Raw genomic sequence first — 12,955 nt, 5'->3', positions numbered from 1 at the left:
CTTCACTAAAATACTAAAGCATGTCAGAGATGGGGGGAGGAGGTTAAATACAGGTGAAAGAGGTACACACTGTTTGGGACCTCCTGGCTTCCATATGAAATATTCTATCTCAAGATTTATTTTACTTTTTTTTTCTCCAAGCCAGCTTTTATTCTGCAGATAATGGATAAAAAACAATATTCAAGAAATCCTGTGTGTTTTTTTTACGATTATTTATTCCCTGGATCTTGACTATGTGCAGAATTTTTTTAGGATTTGGGGTAGATGTTTTCCTTTGCTCACTTTTGTCACAGTGATGACTGTGTAGACAAAAAGTTAATCTGTTGTTTTGGTATTTTGTTGGTCTTGATGTTGCTGAGTGTGACTGAATATGTATGAATGTAGAAGGGTAACTCCTAAACTTATGTTACTTAACTTTTATTTTTATCTTGTCTATCTTTAATAAATCCATTCAGGACTTCAAAGAGCTACTGATCTTACTGCCTTAATGTTCCACTTGGTGTATCTTAAATTATTAAGAGATTTGAATGGATAAGGACACACCTCTATCTCAAACAGCATCTTCTGATGTTTCCTTGACGTTGAGATTAGGTTTTAATCTTTTTTATTTTTTTTCTCCCGTTTGCTTGCAACAGTGGCATTTGAGCTCCTACTTTGATTCAATAATTGAAGCTGAGTTGAAAACTCACTTTGAGGCCAGGGAGTGTAAATGCTTGTCTTTTGTCTAACTGCGAGACATCAATGATCTGGTGAGTTTCTGATTTGAGTGTTGTTTACCCCTTCCAACAAAGGGCTGTAAATGTAAGAAGACACTTGAATGCATTTGGATAATATTTGGAAAAATGCATCAGTGCTTTTATGTTTAGATACCTGGAACTACTGCAGTAGAAATAATCTCCTTACTCCTGAATATGTGCATGCATGTATGTTTTTACTGCATGAACAGAACTTGGTAGGCTTTTTCTGTGCTCCCCTCCCTCCCCTTCATTTTATGACTGGATCCCCTCAGAAGCCTGCTTAAATAAGAGAGACTCAGTGTTACAGCTGGGTGTTTTAAGCAGGTGCTCCATGCAATTTGTTTATTAGACCATGCACATGTGTGACTACAGCCCTTTTCTTTTGCAAGGTCCTTGAAAGCCTTGTAGGGCTCCAGGGAAACTGGCTTTGGAATCCTGCTGCGGAGCTGGCTTTCCTGTCTGACCTACAGATTTTAGTTTGTAGGAGATGTTGTCTAGAGAAAAAAAAAAAAAACTCGTCTGTTCAAGGAATCTTCTAGTACAGCAAAATACATTGTTGGAGTCGCTTCTCAGAGATATGTCATGTGTAAGTGCAGTTATACCTAGTCTTCCCAGATTTCCCTAAAGGCTTCCAGACAGATTGTAGGCATGACATAAATATTGTCCTCCTTGAACTTGTGGAGCTTTCCTTGGTAATGCTATCTGAAACCTTGGAGACCCATCTTCACTACGAGTTTTTTTCCAAGGCTTTAATTTCTTTGGGGAGAGGTAAAGACCTCTGTGCCTCTCATATGCCTTTTTGTAAGGAAAGGGTTGCATCTCTGCGTTGTCCTGTAGTTTGAAGTACAAGGGTGACTGTGTAGGTAGTGCCACAGGGCAATGATGTTGGAGGAAAAGGCTGTACCGGCAAATTTTAGAAGCTTAGCTCTTGTTTCTTTAGGACCTAACTCATCTAGCTGTGTTCTGTGTCTTTGTGTTCCTATTGGGTGCATCACAAAGTTAAGGTTTCTTGTTAAAGTGAATCTCTGAATGTACTGCAGGGTATCTTTCTGCTGAACATTGAATGGTTGAAGAGCTTCTTTGTCAGGATGTCAAGAACTGCTCTGCCAGCTTGCTGGGTGCATCATTTTTTGTGGCTTAAAAACCTGCTGATTTCTCAGTTGCTAAGAGCAGCCTCCTTTGCTAAAGATTAGGCATGTAACATGACAGTTTATGTGTTGCCAGATTTAAGAGCAACACATCTGTTGTTGCTTGTTGCTTAAATTGAAAGCCATTATTTTTAATTGTCTTTTTTACTTATTTGTCCTTTTTTTTTGAGGTGTAAGATGTTCCACATCTATTTCATTTTTTTTTGTTTGTAAATATACATATAAATATTTCAATATTTCACAGACATGTTTTCTTCACATTGCAGGTGAAATGAGAAGGGCATGAATCTGCTTTTTTTGGGTCTCTGTGGGGGGTATGTGTGTGTGTTTAAGTCCTTCCCATATACTGCAAGTGCATCCGCAACGGTTAATGTAGCTTAGTGCCTCATCAGCACATAGTTGAGATTTGGACATGGATTAGAACAAGCTGGCTGAGGTTCAATCCAGATAAAATATACATGATGATGTGAATATGATTATCAGCCTTCCTGATTGAAGGAGTGTATTTGCCTTTAGCTAAAAGTGTTGGTGTCTTCTGGTATCTTAAACTTCAGGAAAGTGTGGGTAAGTTACGACAGAACAACTTTCTGGGGAAAAACAGAAAAGGGATAGTGGAAGACCGATTCCAAAGCTTCCCCTGGGGTCCTCTGCTGGAAAGTGATGGTCTTGGTTTAGGAATTCCTGGGAAGTCTTGAATCTCTTCACTTAAGCTGTCTGTATTGTATAGGTTGTCCAGTGTGTATGTGTAGGTCCATAGGTTGTCCAAGGTCTGACATTATCAGAGTGGCAGACAAGAAATGTGTAATGAAGGTTGCAGAGAAGTCGGAGATCTGCTGACCATCGTGTTGAAGCTGCATTTTAAAACTACTTGGAGGCTTTCTTGTGCAGAATGTTTGCTTGCTTTGGAGCTGTACCAAGAGGGATCAGCAGCACTGATAGTTTGGATGCATATTTGTTACCTCTGTTTCTCCTAATGGAGCTGTGGTATTGGTTGCAATCAATTAAGTCTGAAGTGACCCAGAACTGGTTTCTTAAGAATCAACTCTGACCGCTGCTGTATTGGTATGGCATTAAAAGCTGTTTGATCTGAACCTCGCTTGTTATAAATTTAGAGACAGCTTTGAGATTACGGAATTTGCTCTTCTCATTGAAAGTGACAGTGAGTCAAGTTAATCGTGCTAGGGAGGAAGAATATTGATCCTTTAAAAAAGTTGAGGGTATATTTCTTGGGTAAGTGGCTAGGTGATTGGCAGACTTCCTGAATAAGTGATCTTGATGCAGTTGGCAAATTAGATTGCTTTTATGCTGTAATTAAAGTGCCAGGGGCTTTGGATAACTGACTTGACTGTAGTATAGTATTTGAAATCTGAATAAAAATATATGATATAGTGTGGTAGAGGGGCCACAGTTGGACAAGTGAACCAACAGGACCAGTACAAAGCACACTTTCTGTAGTTGTGTATTTTTCAGATTATCAAGCAACAATGTGTGCATGGCCTGAGGAGTCTGAGTGGAAAGCTGGAAGTCTGAAATTAAGTTTTTTTTTTTTTTTTTCCCCTGTAAACTTCATGTCTGAATTGGAGGCAGATAAGTATAGTGAACTTTTGATTTGTTAAGTTCATAAATTTGAGTTTTACGCAAAACTAGCAGCTTTTTTTCCCCCATTCTCCCATTCCACTTGTTTTAATGCCAACTTGTAACTTTGTTCTTATTGCTGTTCCGGTCTGTCCCCACTTGCTCATTTAAAGTTGTTCTCCAGGTTTGCCTAACCAACTGAAATGATTTGTGACCCCATGTACTTGTATTGAATTGTCACCCTGTGTACATTTTTATGCGGTGGCTTATTTCATGACTCCTCACTTTTTACTCTGTTCTTGCGGTGAACATCAGTAAGGTGAACTGGATCATGGAACTTAATCCAGCTAAAAGTAACTTCTCCTCTGTCTTATTTTTTAGTCTGGTCATTCCCCCAAGCTGTTTGATTCTGCAGCCAGATTCAGTATTGTGCTGGCGTCATGCAGAGTGGAATCACAGAATATTTAAGGTTGGAAGGGACCTCTACACATCATCCAGTCCAACCTTCCTGCTCCAGCAGGCAAACCTACAGCATGCGGCACAGGGTGGCATCCAGGTGGGTTTTGAAGACCTCCAGAGAAGGAGACTCCACAACCTCCCTGGGCAGCCTGTGCCAGGGCTCTGGCACCCTCGCAGTAAGGAAGTTCCTCCTCACCTGCAGACGGAACTTCCTGTGCTCCAGCTTGTGGCCATTACCCCTCGTCCTGTCGCTGGCCACCAGTGAAAACAGCCTGTCCCCTTCCTCCCTGCATTCTCCCTTCCTGAACTAACTAACTCCCTTACTAATCATATTAATCAGATCCCCTCTCAGCCTTCTCTTCTCCAGGCTAAACAGGCCCAACTCACTCAGCCTCTCCTCATACAAGAGATGTTCCATTCCCTTAATCATTCTGGTTGCTCTTCTCTGGACCCTCTCGAGAAGCTCTATGTCCCTCTTATACTGGGGAGCCCAGAACTGCACACTGTACTCCAGGTGCGGCCTCACCAGAGCTGAGGAGAGGGGCAGAATCACCTCCCTTGACCTGCTGGCAACACTCCTCCTGATGCAGCCAGGATCCCATTGGCCTTCTTGGCCACGAGGGCACACTGCTCACTCCTGGTTAACTTGGTGTCAACCAGGACTCCCAGGTCCCTCTCYGTGGAGCTGCTCTCCAGCAGGTCGACCCCTAATCTGTCCTGGTGCCTGGGGTTATTCCTGCCCAGGTGCAGGACCCTGCCCTTGTCCTTATTGAACCTCATGAGGTTCCTCTCTGCCCAACTCTCCAGCCTGCCCAGGTCCCTCTGGATGGCAGCACAGCCCTCCCGAGTGTCGGCCACTCCACCCAGCTTGGTGTCATCCGCAAACTTGCTCAGGGTGCACTCCGTGCCCTCGTCCAGGTCATTGATGAACAAGTTGAACAGCACTGGGCCCAGTACTGACCCTTGGGGGACGCCACTGGCCACAGGCCTCCAACTGGACTCGGCCCCATTTATCACCACCCTCTGAGCTCTGCCATCCAGCCAGCCCTCGATCCAACTCACTGTGCAATGGGGGGGAAATGGGGAAAAGAAATCAGTGGCAGAGACTGCCGGTAAATGCAGAATCGACACTCCCGTAAATTGACTGCAGTCGGACCAGGGCTCCACTGTCACTTTGATTTTAGTTTAGCTTGTGGAACTGTTGTTGCTAGTACTAGAAAACTTGTTGTTGCTAGAAAACAAGAAGGAATCTGTTTTCAATTCCTAGCTTAAAAAAGTCTTTTCCAGCTGTCTGTGTTTATTGGTGAACTAAAGCGCTATCAAACTTTCCACAGAAACATTGGAGGCATTGTAGGATCCTTGTGACATTCTTGAAAATTGCTTTGGAATAGAGCTGAACTTTGACCATAACATCTTTTTCAGTGCTGCTCCCTTCCCCCGCCTGCCCCCCCCCCCATCTATTGGTGTTAAGAATTTTATTGAATGAACTGATATATTTTGACCTTAGCATAACTCCACCTGTAAGAAGGTAGCCCCCCCCCAAAAAAAAAAAAAGAAGAAAAAAAATTATTCACTGCTGTATTAATGTATCGCTTTTGTGCTGTTGCTAGTTAATAACTCTTTAATATCATGAGGTGTTTTGATAAAACATATAGTTAAATGGATAACTTTTTACTTCCTCTTCTACTCTGTCCCATAATAGCTTTTCTGTGTGGTTAAAAGGCACCTGAGTAGTGTTGCTGTTGCTAGCAAGCCCAGACCACTCAACCATCAGTCCGTCTTTCATTACCAGCTAGCTTTACCATGAGTTTTCTTGCTAAGTATACCTTAGTGGCTGCTTTTTGTCTTGTGTATACTGCTTCATTTATCAAGTATTTTTAGAGTGGAAGCTTGGGTACTAGTTGTGCTGCTTGCTTGGTAGATAACTTTGAATAATCATGTTCCTTTTATTGATCAAAATGTTATGGAAATGCAGATTGTGCGTTACAATAGGGCCTGTTGATAGAAGAGCAGTAGGAGTCTGACTTCAGTGCTTCCGTGCTGTTAAGGTGATCTTCAGGTAGCTGCTAGAGATTATCATGCAGAATTACTCAAATTTTAGTAGGACTTCTTAGCGAACCGTTAAAGTTGAAGGTATGCTAAGGTGATACGAAAGAAATGAGAAATTATGTTGGAGTATTTCTTTACCACAGAAGAATGGCAGCTATTCACAAGCAGATAATCTGTGTAAGGATCTTGCAGATTGCAGCTGTCATCTCCCCAGTGTCTGTGTGTAGTGGCTTGCTCTTGTACTGAATTACCTCGCTGAGGTTTTGCTTTTTTGGTGTACTTGGGGTCTGTGTGACCGTTGAGCTGAAACACCGCTCTGTGCTGTGATGTGTATTAATACTTAAAGTCCACCTGACTCTTTCCTGAAGCTATCCTAATGGTGGAAAGGTTTCTTCATTAGGAGCTAGATCATTTTTCAGAGTGGGAAACTTCTCGTAAAGGAAGCATTCATACAAGTCAAGGTACAAGCTGCCACTTGCGGCATTCACTTTCTCAACAGATCTTTGAGATGCTGTATAGTGCAGACCAGCAATCACAACTACAAGAGCTGTGGCTTTTTACTTTTGGTAGAGGATATTACTCACCTAGGAGAGGGAGTAGCTGAGTATTTCTTAGTGTGTGATCCCAGTCACTTGTGTGTGATAGAAATTAACCATTTTATACAGTAGCAATATGTTAAAGCAGTGTAATAGTTTGGAGATGGCAACTGTATAAGGTTAGGCTAGATGGAGCCTGAAATGTAGTCAGCCAATATTGCCGAAGTGATATTGCTAAAAAGGGAAATTTGATAAATAATGCCAATAAATGCATGAAAAATGCCTTGCTAAGCTATTGTGCTCCTAAAGATTGTTAAATCCCTCATTTATTTGTAAACATGAGTATATTGTGGAAAAGCTAAAGGTTTTAAGTAATTAAGCTCTTATTTCTGTAACTTTAAACAATATTATTTCTTCCCCTCGCTCTCTAAAGTGGTAGTCTTTAGTGAAGAACAGAATTAGATGGTAGTAGAGCTAGAGGTCAGGGACCAGAACGAGATTTCTGCAGGGACAGAAAGAGGGAAACTTCCCTTTCTGTCTTGGGATATCTGGAATTGCTCAGTTACTTTTAGGGGACTTTTTTTAGGTGGACTGGGAGTGAACATCACAGAGGTTTTGTTGGTTTTGCTTATAGAAATCAGAGAGGGAAGATGAGAAGTGATGCGATTCAGCAACTGGAATTTTACTTGCCAGGCTTGCTTTCTGAGGTGTAGTCTTTCTCTATTATGTTCCTGGTCACTAATGGAGTCAGATGTTCTTTCTTTCCCTAGGGCAGTAGGGAGCGCTTCTAGGATCTTACCACCTACTAGCTCATCAGCACTTCCTTGTGGCTTTTTGCCTACTAATGGCTCTCCCAATAAGGCTAGAATTCTTTCCTTATAGAAAGAAATTCAGGATATTTTGGATTTCTTAATTGTCATTTTTACATCTTGAATACAAAGATGGCCAACACTTTAATGGAATGATACTGAAAATCTATTCAAAGTCAGTTAACCTGTCTCGGAAGAGTCTCAGGAATGGCTCCTAGGTTGGAGACATCATTTGCAAATCATGTTTTCTTTTAGAAGAGGGCTGAGATAAGCACAGTGAATTGATGTTGCCTTCATTTCTCAGTGAGGGATCAGGTGTGTGCAGCAGTCTCTGCTAGCACAGCCCTGCTACCTGCTATTTTGCTGCTCTGACAGATCTACAGAGCTTATAGCCTCATGGAGCTTGACTGAAAAACACCTACTTTGGCATTTATTTGGGAGAAAAATAATTCTTAGAACAGAAGGCTGCTGTATGAATATTGCATATGTTGTAGCTGCATTTAAGCTGGTTTTGGGGAGGCTGGTTTTCTCAGTCTTGGAGGAAGGTGGGAAATGAGCATGTATAGCTCATTAGATTCATTTCAACTTTAAGTGGTAAAGCTATTTCAAAAGTGCAAGCCCCTTAAACACTGTACCGGTGCTGGGATTGGTGCCTTTTCCCAAATTGTTCTTCAGTACTGGTGCAGCAATTAGAAAAAAATCTCTGAAGTTGACCTGCTTTTGTTTTTAAATAGCATTCATGACCAAAATCAACCTTCCTAATTTGGATGTGAAACTAATGAACAAAAATGCAGTAGACACAGTAGACAAAGGCAGCAGGTGAGATTCTTCCCTCTCCCCCAAATCATAGAATCATAGAATGTTTAAGGTTGGAATCTCTTCTCAGTAGTGGCCAGTGACAGGACAATGAGTAATGGGTGCAAACTGCACCACAGAAGGTTCCACCTCCATGTGAGGAGGAACTTCTTTACAGTGAGGGTGCCCGAGCCCTGGCACAGGCTGCCCAGGGAGGTTGTGGAGCCTCCTTCTCCGGAGGCTTTCAAAACCCTGTGCCATGTGCTCTGGGTGTCCCTGCTGGAGCAGGAAGGTTGGACTGGATGATTTCTAGAGGTCCCTTCCAACCTTAAACATTCTGTTTCTCTGTGATTCCAGAGGTCATCTAGTCCAATCCCCATGCACATGCATGATCACCCAGAGCATGTGGCACAGGGCCGCATCCAAGTGGGTTTTAAAGATCTCCAAAGAAGGAGACTCCACAACCTCCCTGGGCAGCCTGCTTCAGCGCTCTGTCACCCTCACTCTCAAGAAATGTTTTCTTAAGTTCTTCTGGAACTTCCGATGCTTCAGCTTGTGGCCGTTTCCTCTAGTCCTGTCGCTGTCCATCCCTGAAAAGAGGCCGCCCCATCCTCCTCACTGCCTCTGTCGAGGTATTTGTCAGGTCCCCCCTCAGCCTTCTCTTCTCCAGGCTGAACAGGCCCAGCTCTCTCATCCTTTCCTCATAGGGCAGATGTTCCAGGCCCCTGATCATCCTCGTAGCCCCGCGCTGGACTCTCTCCAGCAGCAATAGATGATTCTGGCTTGGAGACAACATCAAACATCTGTATTTATTTTATCTAGTGGCAGTAGGTTGTTTTTGAACCAGAGAAAAAGTTGTCAAACTTAGTATTTTTTTTACTTCTTTCAACAAGTTAAATTAGAAAGATTAACACAGCTAATGAGAAAAGTACATTCATCTTTAAATTTATACATGAACAACATAGTTTGTTTACAGAGGAATAGTGTAACTTGCTGGAAAATCGTAGGTTCTCATTTGAAGTACCCGTTCTCCAGATCTTTTACTGTACATGCTGCACAGTCTTTCTGCCATTGCTATTGGATGCAGATTTTCAACTTGAGCATCTCTGCACTTTAATCAGTCATTCAGATATCTGTTTAGACATAAATAGGCACATTTCGTAAGCTTTGAGAATATGTTTGAGTATTAATTCTCGTCATCCACTCTCATCAGAGTATTTCAGATATCCAAGTAAAACTTGAGCGTTTATTTAGTCTTGAATGCCAGAATCCAGGTTTGTGTTCTTTTTTCTGTTATGTTGATCAGGTTATCACTAAATGCAGTGTAGAGGAAAAGGGTGTGCGTTATGTGAGCAGTTAATTGGTTTTTTGCACTCCTTGATTGAAGTATTGCTTCCATATGCAGTAACACACCTTTGCCTCCTTAGGAAATGATTTGAGAAGTTACTTGATTTCCTTGGTCCCTGATTAGTTTTAGGTTACCATGTATGATGCGAAGAGCTTTGTAATTTTTTTTTTTTTGCTGTAGTTTGTTGTCTTTTCTGTTTTGTAACTAAGAATTTGAGACTTGATTTTACTAGTAGAGGTGAACAAATGTGTCTGCATAGTTGATTCGCGTGCTTTGCTAGCTATGCCCTATGTTAATGTTCGTATTACATCTTGATATCCTTTTTTGATGTCTCCTGGAAATATTGAATGCAATGTCAATTATACAAGTTCTGCAAACTTTGTTGATATTTATTATGACATTTCTTCTTTGGAACAAATCATTTATCAATAATGTAAATAGAAATAGCTCCACCAGGGCCCTTATTTATACTGTCCTATCCATTTGCCTAAAATCACTTTTAGTTTTTGTGGTGATTCAGCTGTTGTTAGTGCACTAACAACAAGGTGAGTATACCAGAATTTCACACTTTCAAATGAATTTCTTTTACCCTATTACCTCAAATACCTTAGGAGAGGTGTCTCTGCATGCAAGCTACTGGTTTTTGCTTTTTTATTTTTTTTTCCTGTTATCCAAACAGAAGACTGATTGTGGGATTACATCTTAAATTATATTATTCTCCTTTGTGAAAGAGTTCACTTCGTTTTAGTGGAAATGAGCATATGCTTGGGCTCCAGTTTCAGACACTTTCAGCAGGCCACAAGCATGTAGGTGACCAACTGGTAATTCCCCATATTTAGCTAGTATTTCTTGAGCATTTAAAACAAGATTCTAAAAATTGATTCAGTCAGTACTGGGGTGTTTATTTGCTGTTAAACCAGTTGCTTGATTTATTGTGGTTCTTCTAAAAGGAGTTAATAACTCCCTTTATAAAAGGTGCATGGGTGGGTAGAGGCTGGCCAAGCACCTTTCACAAACACATTTAGCTGTAACGGCACCTGCAGAATTCACTTGGAAGGTTCATTTCCCTTCCCTAAATGCCTGTTGTGTTTCAGCATAATACCCATCATACCAAATATAGCATTTCATAGGCTGTCACTTTTTCCCCTCCTTAGCACCATTTCTATAGCAACTGCATAAGCTTCTTTAGAGATAGGTGATGGTAAAAAAGAAGAGTAAGTATGGAGAACGTTGTTAACATTTTGACACAGTTAAGGTCGGTGTTGATCTCTCAAATTTTAAAATGGACTAAGATGTTGTTTGTTAGTTTGTCTAAGATCATCACTACTGTTCAAGTCTTGCAGGTGAAGTTGCCCATAAAATGTTTCATTCATATATTTTTCCAATTTTCTCCTTGTTAAATGCTTTACTTCTATTCAGAAGACTTGTGTCAGAGTACAGTACTTGCTGATCAGGCTCCTTTTCCTGTTTCACACTTAGAAAGTGTAATGTTTTGATATTAAAGATTACTTGGAAGGTTCCTGGGAGCTGCTGTCTGAATTTTTTCTTGATTGTTCAGGTTTTAGAGTGTGTGTTGGCCTGAGCAGTGTGTCCACTTCCCCCATACTGGTGTAGCTAGCTCAGGGACGTGTTTGTGTTCACATGCTCTTGATAAACTCCTGAAGAAACATTTACACCAGCTGATCTACTCCCTGGGCTGTAGGCAGTTGACTCACTCAACTGTCACAGCTCTTTATCTTAAACAAAGCTCTCCTGCTGGTTCCCTCGGTGTTGAGATAAGTCAGCTTTTTCTTTAGCTGTTGCACTCTGTGTCACCCCTGAGCTTCCAGGGCATCTTGCCCTCACCTTTCTCTGAGTTGGTGGAAGATTATTGGACAGTCACAATTTTCCACCCATGTGCATCCATTTGTAGCCTCTTAGAATCATTTCCTCCAAGTTTCTCTTCTGTTGGAATTCCTACTGTGCTGGAGTTTTTGCTATTCCAGTTGTAAAAGGGCCCCAAACATTAGAATCAAAAGGCTGTATCTAAATACTTTAAAGGGTGAATGTGTTGTATAATTCCTGATAAACACTTCCTGTAGTAGTTCTTTCTCCTTAAAGGTATTGTTTGCAACATCCAGAAATAAGGCAAAAGTGTAGATCTAGATGCTTCTTGAGTAGTGTTATTGATCCTGGAGTTCATACTAATGTAGCCTTGAGTGTCCTGTTGCTTTAAATGCTATTTTTATGTCATTTCAGAGCATTGACCGTGGCTGCATTCTTCCTTTTGTGGAAGCACAGATTCTGTCCTTGTTCTGAACCATAAAAAAATACTTTGCAAACAACTCTACTTAATCCAATGTGGTATCTTCACCTCCTCTTGTTTGCCAAGCAAAACTGATTGCCACAAGACTGTGTGGTGGATGCCTTTGAAAAGCTAATTGTGGAAAAGTTATATTATAGTTCTGCATATATTAGGATTAGATTATATTATAGTTCTGCATAGTTTATTTGAACATCTGCCTCTGCTCAAATCTTTCGTATTCTATTTTGTTTGCTACCTGAGATTCATGCAAATAAATGTCAGTAGTTCCTGTCTTCCAGACATACCTCCCAGGTCTGATTTCTCCTCTTTTATGTGTGTTTGGTGTGAGGAGAGATCCTTCTCTTCCTGAAGAAGTCTGTGCTCCTTTTTCAGCATTTAGAGAAAGACCATTATTTATTTTATTCAGAAATTTGTTAAATTGGGAGTAACTTTGAATAATGGAGAAGGAATTGAAGGAGGGCAAAACTTTAATATTCTCAATGCACTTTCAGTGCTTAAATAACTGAGTTCTCTAATACCTGTCCTCGGACATACCAGAGGAAAAAAGCAGCAGCACATCAGAACTTCACCTCTCTTTTCAGGCAGTGTTAAACCCAGACTGTGGCAAGGATTTTTCTGGGTTCTGCTGTGGAAAGGATTCAAGCTTAAATGTCTCATTAGGCACCTTGTTGCAATGGAATGACTGTCAAATATGGCCTTGGGTGAATTTATGTGAAAACTCAGGATCGTGGAGGATGGCTGCCCTTGCTTAGTCTGGGTACTTTCACTCTTTTGAGCTGATGAATCTGTGTTTCTTTTCCCTTGCACAGACTGCCTGACTTAAAGAGGTAGGAGAGCACAAGATACAGGAGCTCAGGCTGCAGGTTGGCACAAATACACACTCGTCTTGAGCATTTTATGCTTCATATGAAACTCTTTCACGTCCGCATTTAATGCATTTCTGAGAACTTAAATTGAAGAGGAGAAGCAAGCTAGAGGTTCCAATTACTGAATGTAATTTAGTTTTTGTAATTGGATATACTGGGCACATTCTGAAAGCTGCCTGACTTGGGGGTGGCAACAGTGGCTTCATGTGTCCCGTTACGGTGTTTGGAATAACTCTGCTGTTGATCATTCTTCCTGCTGCTGCTGACTACAGTTTAGCGTGGTGTTAAGCAGAAGGCCCATGGAGATCTCAATGTTGTTAATTGTTCT

At 41.2% G+C, this 12,955-nt stretch overlaps 1 protein-coding gene across 3 annotated transcripts in view; it reads left to right on the top strand.

Annotated features, from left to right (window-relative positions):
* Nucleotides 1-258: 258 nt before the first annotated feature.
* RALGPS2 (Ral GEF with PH domain and SH3 binding motif 2) overlaps nucleotides 259-12,955 on the top strand; it is a 91,452-nt gene continuing 78,755 nt past the window's right edge. Inside the window, exon 1 of one of the 3 annotated variants that reach the window (XM_026039822.1) lies at nucleotides 259-749. The gene's annotated coding sequence lies outside the window, so the exon portion shown is untranslated. The remainder of the gene's footprint in view (nucleotides 750-12,955) is intronic. The other 2 variants (XM_026039824.1, XM_026039823.1) reach the window with 2 other exon arrangements.

Source organism: Nothoprocta perdicaria, unplaced genomic scaffold (genome assembly GCF_003342845.1).
Source record: "Nothoprocta perdicaria isolate Ctin4 unplaced genomic scaffold, notPer1 scaffold_243, whole genome shotgun sequence".
NCBI classification, from domain to species: Eukaryota; Metazoa; Chordata; class Aves; order Tinamiformes; family Tinamidae; genus Nothoprocta; species Nothoprocta perdicaria.
Note: the sequence above shows the minus strand (reverse complement) of the source record. Positions and strands in the feature narration are given on the sequence as shown.